The following is a 15,698-nucleotide window of genomic DNA, read 5'->3' on the forward strand; positions in this document are numbered from 1 at the left end:
TGCGTCTTGTTCCCAGAGCTGTTTACTGCAATGTCAGATGAAGAAAAAGTCCTTTTAAAGGCAATAAGAGATGCCTGGTTGAGAGACTGAAGCTGTTTTGGATGCCCCAAGGCCTATTGTGGAAGAGGAGAAAGCAGAAAATAGGTTAATATTGGCTTTTTAAAAAAGGTTATATTGGGGGGAGTTTGGGGAGGACGCAAAAAGCCTGCAGCCTAATCTACAAGCACCAAATTTAGGGCAGTGCAGGCAGTTTCCCTGCACCGGGCACAGAGCTGAGGGATGCAAAATTGAGAAGATCCATAATTTGAGAAGATCCATTTGAAGGCACCAAATTTTGGCCATGCACAGGATGCCATATTATGAAAGATTACCAAAGTCCATCCCTCAGCCACCCCTGATGTGAATCAAAATACTGAAAAGAAGATGAATACAAGATTTTTAAAAATATTTTTTATTTTACAGATAGCATATAGCTACCTACCTACCTATCTCTGACCTTCTTGGGATTCTGATTCTAAACCGGAAGCAGAAATAACTTACCAAAACTTTTCATAACTTGCCTGTGGATGCTGGCTCCCTCTCTCCCCTTGTTAGAATGTTTCATCAAAATGGAAGTTGGCAAAGTGTGCTGCACTCTTTGGAAGTAATGAAAAAAGATGTCAAAGCTTGTTAAGGTCAGTGAGCAAAACAGTGTGGATTGCATAGCATTATGAAATTATTAATTTAAAAATTTATATATGAATAAAAGCATCTGGTGAATGAGTAAGAGTAATTTCTTTCACTTGGCTAATTTAAATGCCAGCTGTCTCTGTCCTCAACCATATTTTCTCATAAAAGCTTTTACAGAGTGTCTGCTTATGAAAATGCAGAATTTATGGAGAGTGCAAGGGCTAGGTAGGTATACACAGATTTCAGCCTATCTTTATAAGGGTATATCAGTTGATTGAAAAATTAAATGTTAAATTTGCAAAATGTCTGAAGGATATCTTTTGTCCCACTTTTGGGAAACACATGGGTTTGGAAAATTAAAGCATTCCACACGGGAATTAATCAGATCTTATTTTTTTCTTTATAGTTATCAAGCTCCAGGGCACATTTTGGGGAACATTTATGTCCATTTGGAATATTGACCGATTCAATTATGTAGTTCACCTAGTCAGAACCAGTGCAAGGGCTCCTACTGGTGCAACGGGGCATTCCTTCCTCTCCTCTCCCTGTGTGCCTTCACAACCCCCCATCCCAACTGGCTATGGTGAGAGCAAGAGGGAGGGACAGAGAGGTAGCTGGGTTGAGCATGGGCAGAACATTTTAGCATGACATTGGGTTCTTCTGATTGTGTGATGCCTTCTTATGATTACAGCCAAACGTAATTTGTAATTCAGTCTGCTACGTTCTGGTGTCAGGTGGACATTTTGGACACATACACACACGTTACTGTAAGAGTTACCATAAGAGCAGGAGTGGCTCACCTGGTGAGGCAGAACTGCAGCAACAGAGCTTCAGGAGCAGCAACACTGCTGCCACTCATCAAGAGGGGAAGGTTGAGATGGTGTTAACGTCAGGGCCGTGTGGATACTTTGGTGGAACCAATCCAGTGCTCCAGCTAGTGCATCTGGACCTCCCAAGCTGCCTCACTCCTCATGGTATAGGGCAGTGATGGTGCTGCCAGGAGCTTATTGCCCCATCGTTCAGCCCAGACACTGGGGTCCAGCTCCGAGGGCCTTTTGGCGGTTCCCTCACTGTGAGAAGTGAAGGTACAGGGAACCAGGCAGAGGGCCTTCTCAGTAGTTGCACCCACCCTGTGCAATGCCCTCCCATCAGATGTCAAGGAAATATATAACTATCTGACTTTTAGGAGACATCTGAAGACAACCCTATTTAGGAAAGTTTTTAATGTTTGATGTTTTATCATGTTTTTAATATTCTGTTGGGAGCCAGCCAGATGGGCCGGGGTATAAATGTATCATCATCATCATCATCATCATCATCATCTCCATCCCACCAGACAAGTCACTCAGCATAAAAGTGCTACTGCACTCATGTATGTGGGCAATGGTCAGCTTACTGGCCACTATGAAAACATAATGTTAGAGTAGATAGGGCTTGGGTTCCTAACCACTCTGGTAATAATAGGATAAGAGAGAGCATGTAGAATAGAGTACGTCATGTGGTATGTTCCCAAGCCAACTCCATCAGGAACTGGAGAGCTTATATTGGCACTTAGCCCATGATGTCTTCTTATCACTACCATCATTGTGATTTCCAAACATTACAGAAGTAGCATAGAATCCAATTTACTGCATTGATAAAAGATCAAGCTTGCCTTTCAACCTGAATTTTCAAGTTCTCAAAGTGAAGCTCTCCAAAGGGAGAACAATATTAAAATATACATTAAACGAACTAAACGATCAGTAGAATTAACTTGAGAGCAGGGAGAATAACGTGTAACCCACAGACCCCACACGATAACATAAATGCAAAGTTTTTTTAGACAATAAAGTTTTGAACTTTTGAATAAGTATGCAGAGGACAGGGTGATTAAAGTTGAAAATAAATCAAATACTTAGGAAAATAAAGTCAACAACTTTGATTAAGTTCAGCAAGTGATGATGGATAAGCAGCTAGACACAGATAAATGAATATTTCTGATTAGCAAGTAAATAATTAGACCAGGCTGATGAATTTGATAACAAGATTGATAAAAATTACCCCCAACTTTGTGGGTGCTTATGTGGGGTGTCAGTGAGAGTACAGGTGATGCAGCTCATATATTTTATCGAATGACAGATTTTTCTTTATGGGAAGGTTAGATGTTGTTGGAAGGAAATGTCAGTCATGATAAAATTTTGTTCATTAGGATTTGATAAACAAGTTCACAATAGTCTGTTGTGTTTACCAGTAAAGTCTTAGAAAATTCCTTCAGCAGCAATCCTGGCAAAAACTAGGTATGATGACACACTAGCATATATGGTTTTTTTCTGAAAATATTCTTAAGCCCCCTTCCCATGTTTTTTCACAGGAACGGACAATATGTGTTAAATTGTACCACGGGGTGGCATTTTTAACTCCATCTCTCATGTCACATGGTTCCTCTGAGACACATATTTGCCATCCATGTATGAGTGTAATGTCTGAGGTTAATATGAAGGCATCTATGTGCAGAGGCTTCATTAGATACAAGAACACTGATCATACATGGTTCCAGGAGAAATCTATGTGTGAAGGCTTTCTCACCTCACATGTCTATCAGACATCCATGCTGACATGTGGATAATAAGAATGGGGCCAGGAGGAGCTGTGTGACTTTGAGTGGGAGGGCTAACTTTGCAAGCCCCTTTCAATGTAATCTGTCTTTTTTGCAAGTAGCTGTCACGAACACACCAGCTGCAAGTGAAATCTTGCAGCCGGCTGCAGAATGCAGTCAGGAACAGGGAGGCTGGGCTTTCACGCCAACACATGAGAGCCCACAGCTGCCAGCGTCAAGTCTCCCTGACCTTGGACGGACGGCTGATAAGGGAGGAAGGAGAGCAGATTGGAACACAGCCAAAGTTCCCTGGAAGCCCAAACAGGCACGGAAAGCCACAGAGACAGCTTTTTGGAACAGGAAAGGGCTGCAGCTGACCAAATAAGTCCAAGGCGTAGGTGTATAGGAAGGCTGCTACACAGGAAGCAAAATAAGAAACGTAAAGGTCGAAGGGTCAATCTCTTCTGTCGACACAGGAAGAACTCCTCAGAAGGGTCAACTGAGTGATGGGGGCCAGAGGCTTGCTAGAGCCGTCTGGAGATAATTGCTTGTTTTTTGCAATAAATCCTCCTTTGTAATTACATGCGCTTACTGTGTTATCAAGCCGGGAACCTGGACTCCTAACAGTAGCATATGAAGGGGTTTTATGAAAGTACATTTATTGAAACGTATTCCTTAGATTTTCTTGCGCATTCCATGCAATTAACGTCACACCTAATTATGTGTGTTTGTGTGAGTATCCTTAGGTTTTTAAGGTGTGCATATTAAATCTGAGGCAGAAAGACAAATATTAGTAGATCAACTTTTAAAAAGGGGATAAGGTGTCTGTTGGGGGACTGTCCATGTCGACACTCTATTGAATCAATGGATATTTATGTTTACAAAAGTTCCTTTGCTATCTTAATGTTACCACAGTTGGGGAGGCAGGATTTTATTTAGGAAAGAGAGGATCTGGACTAAGCTGGCCACTCCTCCACTAAATCCCTCTCTGTTGTCCCAACACTTGTGATTTCTGCATGCCATCATCACACAAAGTTGCACTGGCACATGGGGTTCAGTAGAAATCCTATCCCTGTCCAACTGGCAAAATTCTAGGATTGCCAGCAAGATGCCAGTTAGATGCATAATCATACAGAGAGCACCCTGCCTCCCCTCCATTTTTTGCTATTCATGATGCAGTGCAATCTCAGTAATATCTGTATGTTTTGATACTGTATATAGACAGCAGTTGTAAATACTGTAACTATTCTCCTTTTTTATCTTTGAACAGTCAACAAATGTAAATGCATTTATTTGCTTTTTGTGTTAAAAACTTCCAAGAAATATATATATATATATATCACACACACACACAATACTTTGTAACCAAATATATTGAAATGTTGAAATGTTCTGGGGGAAAATATCACTGAATTTATATGAGCACTATATGCGAGACAAAATGTGAGATTTCACAATTTTACAAGAAAAACACATTAGCTGCTTTTATACGAAAGAGAGAGGTTAATTTGATTCTGGGTTGTAATAGAGGTTAAGTATAAGCCTTTAATGTTCTCAAGATCATCTCCAAATAATAATTCTTCCACAGAAATGATTCACTTGCAATTCAGGCAGACAAAATGGAGAAAATGGTGAGACAATGTCTACAAGTAATAGTGAAGATTTAAAACTCCTGAGGCAAACTTTAATATTCCCATTTTTTTTAAGAGCTGGAAATGTGTTTCAAAATAATGTAGGTGTTGGATTAGGTGCCTAAATCAAGGCTTCTCAGACAATGATGATGACTACAATCATAGATTGGCAAAAAGGTAGGAAAGTCATTTCTGCACTGGGTGAGGTGGAGTGCGGGTACAGCAGAGGGGTTTTAATTCACAAAAATGTGCGAGAAGATACTCTGCTATGCTAATTCCTGGATGGATTTGCTTAAATGAGACATTCTGTCCCTTACAGCCACCACAATGGCATTATAGTTCATACCAAAATCAGCATAGAAAGCAAGTGGTTTAATTGGGAAGAAATCTGCCATCTGCTCTAGAAAGACATGGTCTTGAAACATATGCAAGACTGTGGAATAACAAATGCCATTACTGCCAGATCTGTACATCAGAATTTCAGAAGTTTCTCAGCATGTTCTCACAAGAAGCTATTTATTTAAAGGAATATGTATACAGATATTCTTTTTTAAACCACCACCACCACTACCACCAAAAAACGTTGGATTATTTTATCTCAATTAAAAGTCCACAATGGTGACATTTTTCCAACCAAACTACATCATTATTAGAGAAACAGACAGGTTATGAATTACACATCTCTATCTCCAGCTTTTTGGTTTATTACATATGGTCTTAAAGTGACTTATATTGCCAATTATATGACTTATAATGGTAGTCAAATTCTGCTATGCATGGTTCAGGCTTCTCTAAGGTTACACAAATGTTTCTGAAGACAGATTTCTATCTTAATGCACTTTTTGCAATGCAAGAGTGCAATGCAATTTCCTTTCCCTGTATCAAAAGGCTTCCAAAATTCTGGTTATATTGGAAATGGAGTGTTGTAGTAACAGCTTATGCCACCTTAATATGTTACATCCTTGGAAAACTTGACAGTCATACATTTACCCTAAGCAATTCTCTGCTACGTTTGCTTTCACTTCAGTGCCTTCTTATGCTGGAAAGGTATTCTGGCATAGCAGAGGAAAATGAGTCATTGCTATCCTGTGCTATCTGGAAACAAAATGTCATTGCAGCTGTTTGCTTTTCATTTCCTCACATAACCAAAGGCTAGCTAGGCTGCTGTTAAATTTCCTCTAATATATATATATATTTTCCCTGCTGGGAAGCTTCCTTTCTAATTCATTGGGGGAAATTATCACATTTGTGGCGTTCATTTTGTAGGAGCCACAGAGCTCTAATTTCCCATGTTGGTTTTCTTATGCTCTCCTGATTAGGGAAAACAAATTCATTATCGTGAGGGTAAGTACGTTTGTGTCACCTGACCATACAGGAGAGCACATTATGCCAAAAGGGGCAGAGTCACTCATACAAGTAATAAACAGACTTCACACTTCCCAATAAAGACGGGAATTCGTGTTGAAGCAAAAGGGGCGTAATTTACCCTGACAGCTGAGACAAGTAATATAGTGTGTGCACTTATTGACAAAGCTGGTGTTTGTTTGTTTGTTTGGTTTTTGTTGTTGCAAAAAACAAAACTTGTTTCCTTGGCAACTGCTGCACTCTGTAATACTAATGCTAAAAAAAGTGTGGAACTTGCTTTACCAGGAAGAAGCCATTCTGATACCTGTGTACAGTTTTTAGGCTTTTATTGGTTTGTCAGCCTTGGAAGTTGTTTGGATACTTGGCTAATTATGTTTGAGTATTGTTGCACGCCGCCTCAGTCTCTGAGATTCCAGGGGTTCCATGTGCTTACTCAATATTCGTGTTTTCTTTTGAGAGTGGAGACTGTGGTGTCTTCAGGATATATGTACAGTGGTACCTCGGGTTAAGTACTTAATTCATTCCGGAGGTCGGTTCTTAACCTGAAACTGTTCTTAACCTGAAGACCACTTTAGCTAATGGGGCCTCCTGCTGCCGCCGCGCCGCCAGAGCATGATTTCTGTTCTCATCCTGAAGCAAAGTTCTTAACCTGAGGTACTATTTCTGGGTTAGCGGAGTCTGTAACCTGAAGCGTATGTAACCCGAGGTACCACTGTATATACAACCTGAGCCTACAATGAAGAGGTTCACAGCATTGACACCCCAAGAGGGTCTTGTTTGTCTCAAATCTGCAGCCTTGGATTCAAACAGAATCCAGTGTGCTGTTTTCTTCCAGCTTCTGATTCACTTAACTCAACTCTGAACTCAGGCTTTGTCCCTCTAACTATCCCTGAGATGAGGGCAACCTGCCATTTTTGAGAATAAAACCATATTCCTTTATTTTTATAAATACTAATTCTGATAATGAAGTATTTTCTGAGAACAATGTTGACAATAGGGACATAATCCAAAACTGAAGAGTAGAAGTGGGGTGGGTTTTGTTTTTTTAAAAGAAATGGATAACTGTGGGGTTATCAATTGGCTTACAGAAGTAGAAATTAACCTAAAATAGTTCTCTTGTCAAGTGATATGTAAAATGGCTGACTGGCGATGGGAACCAAGGGCATAAATAGGCCATTTTCTCCTTAAATTTAAAAAAGGGCCTTAGGTTCTGAAGTAAGGTGCTGCTTGTCTGTTGAAGATTGTGCTCCCTTTAAAGTATAGGGAAATTATGCATGAATCAGTGTAGCTGCCGTTTCAATATTAAAATTGTTCCTCTAGGCCAAAACCTTTCCAAGTTATCAGAACAAGCCTTTATAAGTTTCACTTCTGCCTTAAAAAAATGAGCTGAACATTTTGGAATGTTTATCTTCTTCTTCTTCTTCTTCTTCTTCTTCTTCTTCTTCTTCTTCTTCTTCTTCTTTTTCTTCTTCTTCTTCTTCTTCTTCTTCTTCTTCTTCTTCTTCTTCTTCTTCCTCCTCCTCCTCCTCCTCCTCCTCCTCCTCCTCCTCCTCCTGCTCTTCAGATTATAATGTCTGTTGTTAGTTAAAATGGAAACATCATGAAGCATTAATAGGATTAGCAGAGAAGAATCAGAGCATTTAACTCTTTAAAAACAGTTAATAAAGCCAAGAACTTTTTTTTTTTAAAAAAAAATGTCTAGGAGTGTAGAAGAGGTACTAATGGTCTGGTTCATGGGTAGGCAAACTAAGGCCCGTGGCCCGGATCTGACCCAATCGCCTTCTAAATCCGGCCCACAGCAGACACTGTAACCTTTCAACTGTTTGGCTTCACTCTGTAAAGGTGCACTCTTCCATTGACTCCCGAGACAGATGAGTGCCAACAACTCCATTTGGCAGAATTGGTGTTATACAGGAAACGAACCTTGAAAGAACTATGAAAATAAAAGAACTGCAGGTTGGAGAAACAACAGTACAGTATTACCTCGGGTTACAAACACCTCGGGTTACAAGCACTTCAGGTTACAGACTCCGCTAACCTGGAAGTAGTACCTCGGGTTAAGAACTTTACCTCAGGATGAGAACATAAATTGCATGGTGGCTGTGTGGCGGCAGTGGGAGGCTCCATTAGCTAAAGTGGTACCTTAGGTTGAGAATGGTTTTAGGTTAAGAATGGACCTCCAGAACGAATTAAGTTCATAACCAGAGGTACCACTGTAGTGTAAATCTTCTTTCATTGCTGTTGCACAAGGAGAGGGAAGAATGCTAAATACAGAGGAATCATGTATCCCTTGGAAAAAGTGATAATTGGAAGTTTATTGTCAGGGAAGTCACCTCAAGGGCCACTGTATTATCTTTGAAGCTGAAACAGAAACACGTTTTTGCAAAATTACCAGCAGTTTGGTGAAAGTTTGTGTTTCATTCATGACTTCTTAGAAATGCAACGGAAGCTGGAGGGAGAGAGAGGGAGGGAGGGAGAGGGAGAGCAGCCTAAGTCCAGAAAATGCATGAACCTTGTAAAATCTCTTTGCTAAGTCAGCATAATTTACGCCAGTCAATTAACTTTATCTCGTTTAAGCATTTCCTTTGCTCCAGAGCTAACCATTTGAGAAGATACCAAATATAACCATTTAACTACACATCAATTTTATGTTTCTTCTGCTCTGACTATCTTTGGCAGGCGAAAGGCCTGCTATGGCGCAGTAACTTGTAGTTTAAACAATTTTTACTACTACTACTATTATTATTATTTATAGTACTGTAAAAATGTAAAATGAAGACACAAAACACATAATAAAACAGCCAACACCACAAACTAATATCCCCCCTTCCCACAAACACATTTAAAAGGACATAGGATAACAAATATTTTTGCCTGGCATCTAAAGATATAGAATGAAAGTGCCAGGTGAGCCTCCCTGGGGAGAGAGCATTCCACAAATGGGGAGCCATCACAGAAAATGCCTATTTTCATGTTGACACCTCTGGACATCTGATGGAGGAGACACACAAAGAAGGGCCTCAGATGTTGACTGCAGGATCTGGGGAGTGGTGGTTCTATGATCTCAATAAGCTACACTTTCTTGGAAATACTCTCCATCTTCTACAAATATTAATATATCCCTCCTTTATTTTTTTGGATTTGATTTCATCACTGACAAAAAAAGAATTATTATTAAAGGGAGTGGAGGGTTCAAGGTTGAGAACAGAATACCTCTTTCTTATCTACAATCTGTAAGGGTTTCCATCATTTCTGTCACAATAACTTGGACAAATCCTTATGATTAGCACATGAAATCCAGAGGAAAATGTCGTTTTTACAACATGTAGGTTCTTGAAACTGACCTTAAATCTGTCTCTCTTTCATGGAGTAAAAAATAAAATAAAATCTTTGGTGGCGGCTGTGGATTATGGGATAGTTTCTCATGCCACAGACAGCAGTATTTATGCCCATCTCTGCTGTGCAATGGTACGCATAAATCAAAAGTTCTTCACAACAAATGGGTACTAATTGATGTTAATTCTAAATTAGAACACAATTCCTGTGGCAATACACATTATGCCCACATGAATGCCAAAAGAATTCCTTCTGATGGATGAGGCAACTGAAAATACTGAGGAAAACAATAATGACTTGCCACTGTTGTGTGAAGTGTTGTCCAAGAATCAGTGGAGTTCTCTGTATCAGCCCTTTCTACGTTCCTGTTCCTTAACAGTAGCAATTTGTTATGACAGACTTCCCTATTCAGCAAGACCACAAAGAATCAGTCATTTGTCAATAGGCATTCATACAATTACATACTAATACATTCACTTAAGGCGAACTGAATAGTGCAGCTGAAAATTAATCTCCTTGCATCAGCTGCTAACTGCAACACATTCCTATGTGTTTCAGATATGTGACGTGAAATGTTGATTCATATTTTTATATAAACACATTTTTCCTTGCACAGTCCCCCCCATGCTGCTAGGGTGAATCATCAGCCCCGGTTTGAAGTTGTAGTACTAATTTTATCCAACCATTAAATAGGTTTAAATCCCTGCCCCCCCGCTGCCCTGCTAAACTCCCACTGCTGTTTTGCTGGCAATGTGAAGTCAGTGACAAATGTGGGTGCATGAAACATTTTACCAGAGCTCTATAATATTTTGTTTGTACTCTTTGCTTGTCCATTCCTGTCACTGGTTGCATGTATGTTTCATCACAGGTTGTCTTATAATGTTGATGATAATGCTATAGATTGCATCCTGCAGGTGAGAGAACTAGACCTCATAAGAAGTTCACTGCACTGAGGTATTTAATGTACAAATAAGCAGCAATTCATTTTCCCAAGACATTGTAAAGTTCTATGATATTATTTAGTGTTAGCAAAGTCACTTAAACAACGCAAGCAGAGTCCAGAGAGAAGGCAAATCCCAATAACACTGTAATAAGAAAATGTAACAAAACACAGTGTATAATCTGAGGAGAAACAGAGAGGTTTTGTTTTTCTTGGTTCTGAGAAACATTCAACAAAAACTGTACAGAGGAAAACCTTCCTCAGAATGAATAACTCTTCGTGTCAAAACTAATGCTCACATTAATATGCTGAATAGTAGTCATAGTAGTAGTAGTAGTAGTAGTAGTACCCCACCTATCTGACTGAGTTGCCCCAACCACTCTGGGCGGTTTCCAACATAGGTAAAAACAAAATAAACATTACACATTAAAAGGCTTCCCTAAACAGGGCTGCCTTCAGATATCTTCTAAAAGTCAAATAGCTGTTTATTTCTTTTTCATCTGATGGGAGGGCATTCCACAGGGCAGGCGCCACTACCAAGAAGGCCCTCTGCCTGGTTCCCTGTAGCTTTACTACTTGCAGTGTGGGAACTGCCATAAGGCCCTCAGTGCTGGATCTCAGTGTCTGGACTGAACATTGGGGGTGGACAGGTATATAGGTACGGAGCAGTTTAGGATTCAAGCTGATGGCCCATCTGTTTTAGAAAAGAATTTAGAGCATTCAACAAGAGCAGCAGTACCAGTTAAAACCAATTAAAACCATGCAAAACTCTGTTATCATAACTCTTAGAATAAAACATGTATGCAGCATTATTTGGGCATCACCTTTAATAATATTTCCGTGGTCATAGTGGGGCAGGTGTGGTGACACTGTGTTAGGTGAGGACGATGTCATAATTATTGGGATGAATTATTGGGATGAATTGTTTCAACAGCAATTCCCAAGATCCATTCTCTTTTTTTTTTTAATAATTTTTTTATTAGTTTTCCAACACAAATTAAAAACAAAACAACACATACGCATAAACAAACAAAAACATATAAACATGTATAATTTCACAACCTTTTTTTTCATAAACCTTGCTTCTCGGACTTCCCCTTACCTCCCCTTTTCTGCATCCCTGTTTTAAAATTTCTTCAACAACTCTTCACACCAATTAATTAATTACTTATTTTTCTTTTTAAGCTTCTTCTCATACTTAATCAATTACAGCTGTAATTCTATATTTTCCTTTCCCTTGACATTTTAGCACTCATCAATTTTACAACAATTTTTAAGATATACTTTCAATTTCTTCCAATCTTCTTCCACCGTCTCTTTTTCTTGGTCACGGATTCTGCCAGTCATCTCCGCCAGTCCCATATAATCAATCACCTTTGTCTGCCGTTCTTCCAGTGTGGGTAGTTCTTGTGTCTTCCAATACTTTGCTAAAAGGATCCTTGCTGCTGTGGTGGCGTACATAAAAAACGTCCTATCCTTCTTTAACACCAATTGGCCGACCATGCCCAGGAGAAATGCCTCTGGTTTCTTATGAAAAGTACACTTAAGTACCTTCTTAATTTCATTATAGATCATTTCCCAGAAGGCTTTAATCTTCGGGCAGGTCCACCAAAGGTGATAAAAGGTTCCTTCAGTCTCATTACATTTCCAGCATTTGTTATTGGACAAATGATAGATTTTTGCGAGCTTGGTTGGGGTCATGTACCACCTGTAAATCATTTTCATAATATTTTCTCTTAAGGCATTACATGCCGTAAATTTTATACTGGTGGTCCATAACTGTTCCCAATCCGCAAACATAATGCCATGACCAATGTCTTGTGCCCACTTTATCATAGCTGATTTGACTGTCTCATCTAGTGTATTCCATTTCAACAGCAAGTTGTACATTCTTGATAAGTTCTTAGTATTGGGTTCTAACAGCTCTGTTTCTAATTTGGATCTCTCCATCTGGAAGCCAATTTTCCTGTCTTGTTTAAACACCTCCATTATTTGATGGTAACGAAGCCAATCTCGTACTTTAGACTTTATTTTCTCAAAACTCTGTAATTTAATTTTTCCACTCTCTTGCTCTAGAATTTCACAGTATTTTGGCCATTTGGATTCCATATTAGGTCTTTTCACCTCCTTAGCTTCCATTGGTGACAGCCACCTAGGGGTTTTATTTTCCAACAAATCCTTATATTGAATCCAAACATTATATATTGCTTTCCTGACAATATGATTTTTAAATCCTTTGTGAGTTTTTACCTTGTCATACCAGATATATGCATGCCAACCGAATCTATTAGCAAATCCTTCCAAATCCAAAATGTCTGTATTCTCAAGAAGTAGCCAGTCTTTCAACCAGCAGAAAGCTGCCGATTCATAGTACAGTCTTAAGTCCGGCAGGGCAAACCCCCCTCTGTCTTTTGCATCAGTTAATATCTTAAATTTTATTCTAGGCTTTTTGCCCTGCCAGACAAATTTAGATATGTCTTTCTGCCACTTCTTGAAACAGTCCATTTTATCCACAATCTGTAATGTCTGAAACAAAAATAGCATTCTAGGCAATACATTCACCCAAGATCCATTCTCAAAGGTATTCTTCATGAGCTTGCCACTTGGCAGATGTTGAGGGTTGTTTTTTTAATCAAATCCATCCAATTTGTCTTAAAAATGGTGCATTCTGGAAGTACATAAAATGCACTGATAGTGAAAAATACAATGAGCAAATTACTGCCAGGAGTACGAATGCACAGAGATGGCAGTTATGCAGTAAAGGCCAATGCAAAGATATATGGCGTATAATGTACTGCCAAGTCAAGCTCACCCCCAGGTTCTTGTCAAATTCTAATGCTGGTGATATATAATGAACAGGAATTGCACACTTCAGTGAAAAGTAAGCAGCTCTTCTTCACTCAGTGACTTCATTATTTCTCTCATGTTATGATGCAGATGGGAATCCAATTATCAAAATATAATCTAGGTGGAAGTGTGAAGCAACAGTAAAATCTTGATCATGTTGCTGTGGCCAATTGACTCTAAACTTGGGGTTACAGTGCTTGGTGAGGTCAGGAGTTGAACCTGTGGCAGTGGAACAATTCAGTCTATAATGTAAGGTGACATCCTCAAATATAAGCCAATTTGGTCATACTGAAGCGAGTGTCATAACCAGGTTGCAACAGAGCAGGTTGGCAGCAGCATGGTAAGGTGTTAAAAATTTGGACAATTCTGTTGTTGACACAAGCTATGGGATACTTGCCTTGTTGGAGATTTAAATCATTCCCAATTCTATTCTTCTGATTTTAGCACTCAGCATGAGGTATTAAATCAATTCAGAATATACAACAGTTTCCAGCATGCAATACCATGCTAAATGAGTTTAGCTCCATCTTCTTCCTGCTCTTCATTTTTTTATTTTATTTTTTGGCAACCTTCTGCTGAAAAAACCCCCTGGTTAAATGGACGATCCTTTGGGATGTTCCTTGGTGCAAGCCTTTTTGGAATGAAATTACTAGGCCTTTACTTATTTGGGTATCTTTTCTTCCTTATTCTAAGGCCTTCAGGCAGGTAACAATATCCTATGCTCATTATGTCATTGTATAACAACTCTTTGAAGCAGGCTAGTCGATGTGACAGTAACTTGCTCAAGGCCAACCGACCTTGGCCTGCCACATTCATTCAGATTCATCCCCCAACTACTGCACTACACCAACTCTGAGTAGATATGTTTAAGATCAGGATGTCAGGCAATATCAAAAGCACAAGTCGGCCGAGATTTGCTTTGATGTCAGTGAATTTAGCTTTGCTTTAGAGGGACCAACCGATAAACAGGCATGCAAATGAAGGCTGTGCACGTATCTTCCGAGTAAGGTTGGAATAGGCCTCAAGCAAGCAGAATGGACTCTTCAAAGCCTTGTGGTGAGAGGGTGAATATACATAATAAGTTGAGCAGAATGGATCTCTTCTACCCTAGTTGTGCTGTCCCTGGCTGTAGTTCAGGTGTCTCCTGGTCCTTGGTATGCAGGCATCTTTACTTTTTCCACGATATCACAAATTTAAATATACTGTCATGTTTTGCAGCAGGTGAGAGAGGTTTTATCCATGCACCCGTGGCTAACCTGCAAGTGGGCACTGCGTCTAGGTGGGGGCAGTGCTTCTCTTCGGGGGGGGGGGGACACAGGCATATGCATACCCCAAATACTTTGTGAATCTTTGTACTTTTGTCCATTTACTTTACTGTATTTCCATTTTGTCCATTTACTGCATTTTCTTGATTTGAACTATGAAATGGTGATTTTCTTGAGTCAAAATGAGAGTACCCCTAAACATTTTTTTTTTAAAGCACTGGGTGGGGACATCTGTTCCCTTCTCCTGAGGCAGTGTCTGGTCCTGGCAGAGAGCACTTGATCTGTCTCTCTGAATCCTGCTCAGTCACTCTAGACTGAGGCTCTGTACCATCACCCTCAGGAGAGTTGAAGTCCCATTTCCATACTAGAGCCAGATGGGATTGGTGAGGGCAGTGGGTAGGGTTTCTATCTGTTCAAGTTTGACCTTCCCATTCCTCCTTATCTCCTTCTAGCGTTCTCCATTCCAGGCCTGATTCTTACACTGCTGGAGGAGTCGTGATGATAACAGAAACAAAACGTGGTGGAATCATTGAGGAAGGGAGGGACATTGGAAAAGTGCCAGAGGACAGTAGAAGGCACCAAGATATATGAAGTAGCTGGGATAACGGGAATGGACTCAAACCTAGATGTCCAAGTTTGTGTCCAAGTTTGTTTCACTCCCCAGTGCTCAGTCCCTACATTTTGGAATTTTGTCAGCATTGGACTTTTGAAGCAGAACAAATTGAATTGTGCAGTTGATAAATTCAGAATTAAAGGTCCTGTTTGGGGCTCATATTCAGTGTGATTCTGGGTCTAAGGAGAACAGTGTCCTTTTTATCATATTAACAAATGTTGATTATAGTTATATAATTTATAGTGCTGAATCATCCCTGTAATACACAAAATAGAAAGCACATCACTCTGTAATAGATTATGTTGATTGGTTTTGCTGGCAGATGTGAGAGAGCATCATTGCTCATTATATAGCAGGCTTAATTGGTTTTCTCCTGAATTACGTAGACAATATTCTCTTAATCTGCTCACACAGAGGGTACTTAAATTCAAAATCTCTGAATTATTGTTTAATTGTT

General features: G+C 39.6%; 1 long non-coding RNA gene across 3 annotated transcripts in view; it reads left to right on the forward strand.

The window, feature by feature from the left end:
- LOC309367560 overlaps nucleotides 1–15,260 on the forward strand; it is a 58,929-nt gene extending 43,669 nt beyond the window's left edge. For 2 of the 3 annotated variants that reach the window (XR_014167214.1, XR_014167215.1), the window contains one exon: nucleotides 17–690. This is a non-coding gene — a long non-coding RNA (uncharacterized lncRNA). Of the gene's footprint in view, nucleotides 1–16; nucleotides 691–15,080 lie in introns of those variants that run through there. The other variant, XR_014167213.1, reaches the window with a different exon arrangement.
- The last annotated feature ends 438 nt before the right edge of the window (nucleotides 15,261–15,698 follow it).

The sequence above is a fragment of the Podarcis melisellensis genome (genome assembly GCF_964234715.1).
Source record: "Podarcis melisellensis genome assembly, chromosome: 3".
In the NCBI taxonomy this organism is placed as follows: Eukaryota; Metazoa; Chordata; class Lepidosauria; order Squamata; family Lacertidae; genus Podarcis; species Podarcis melisellensis.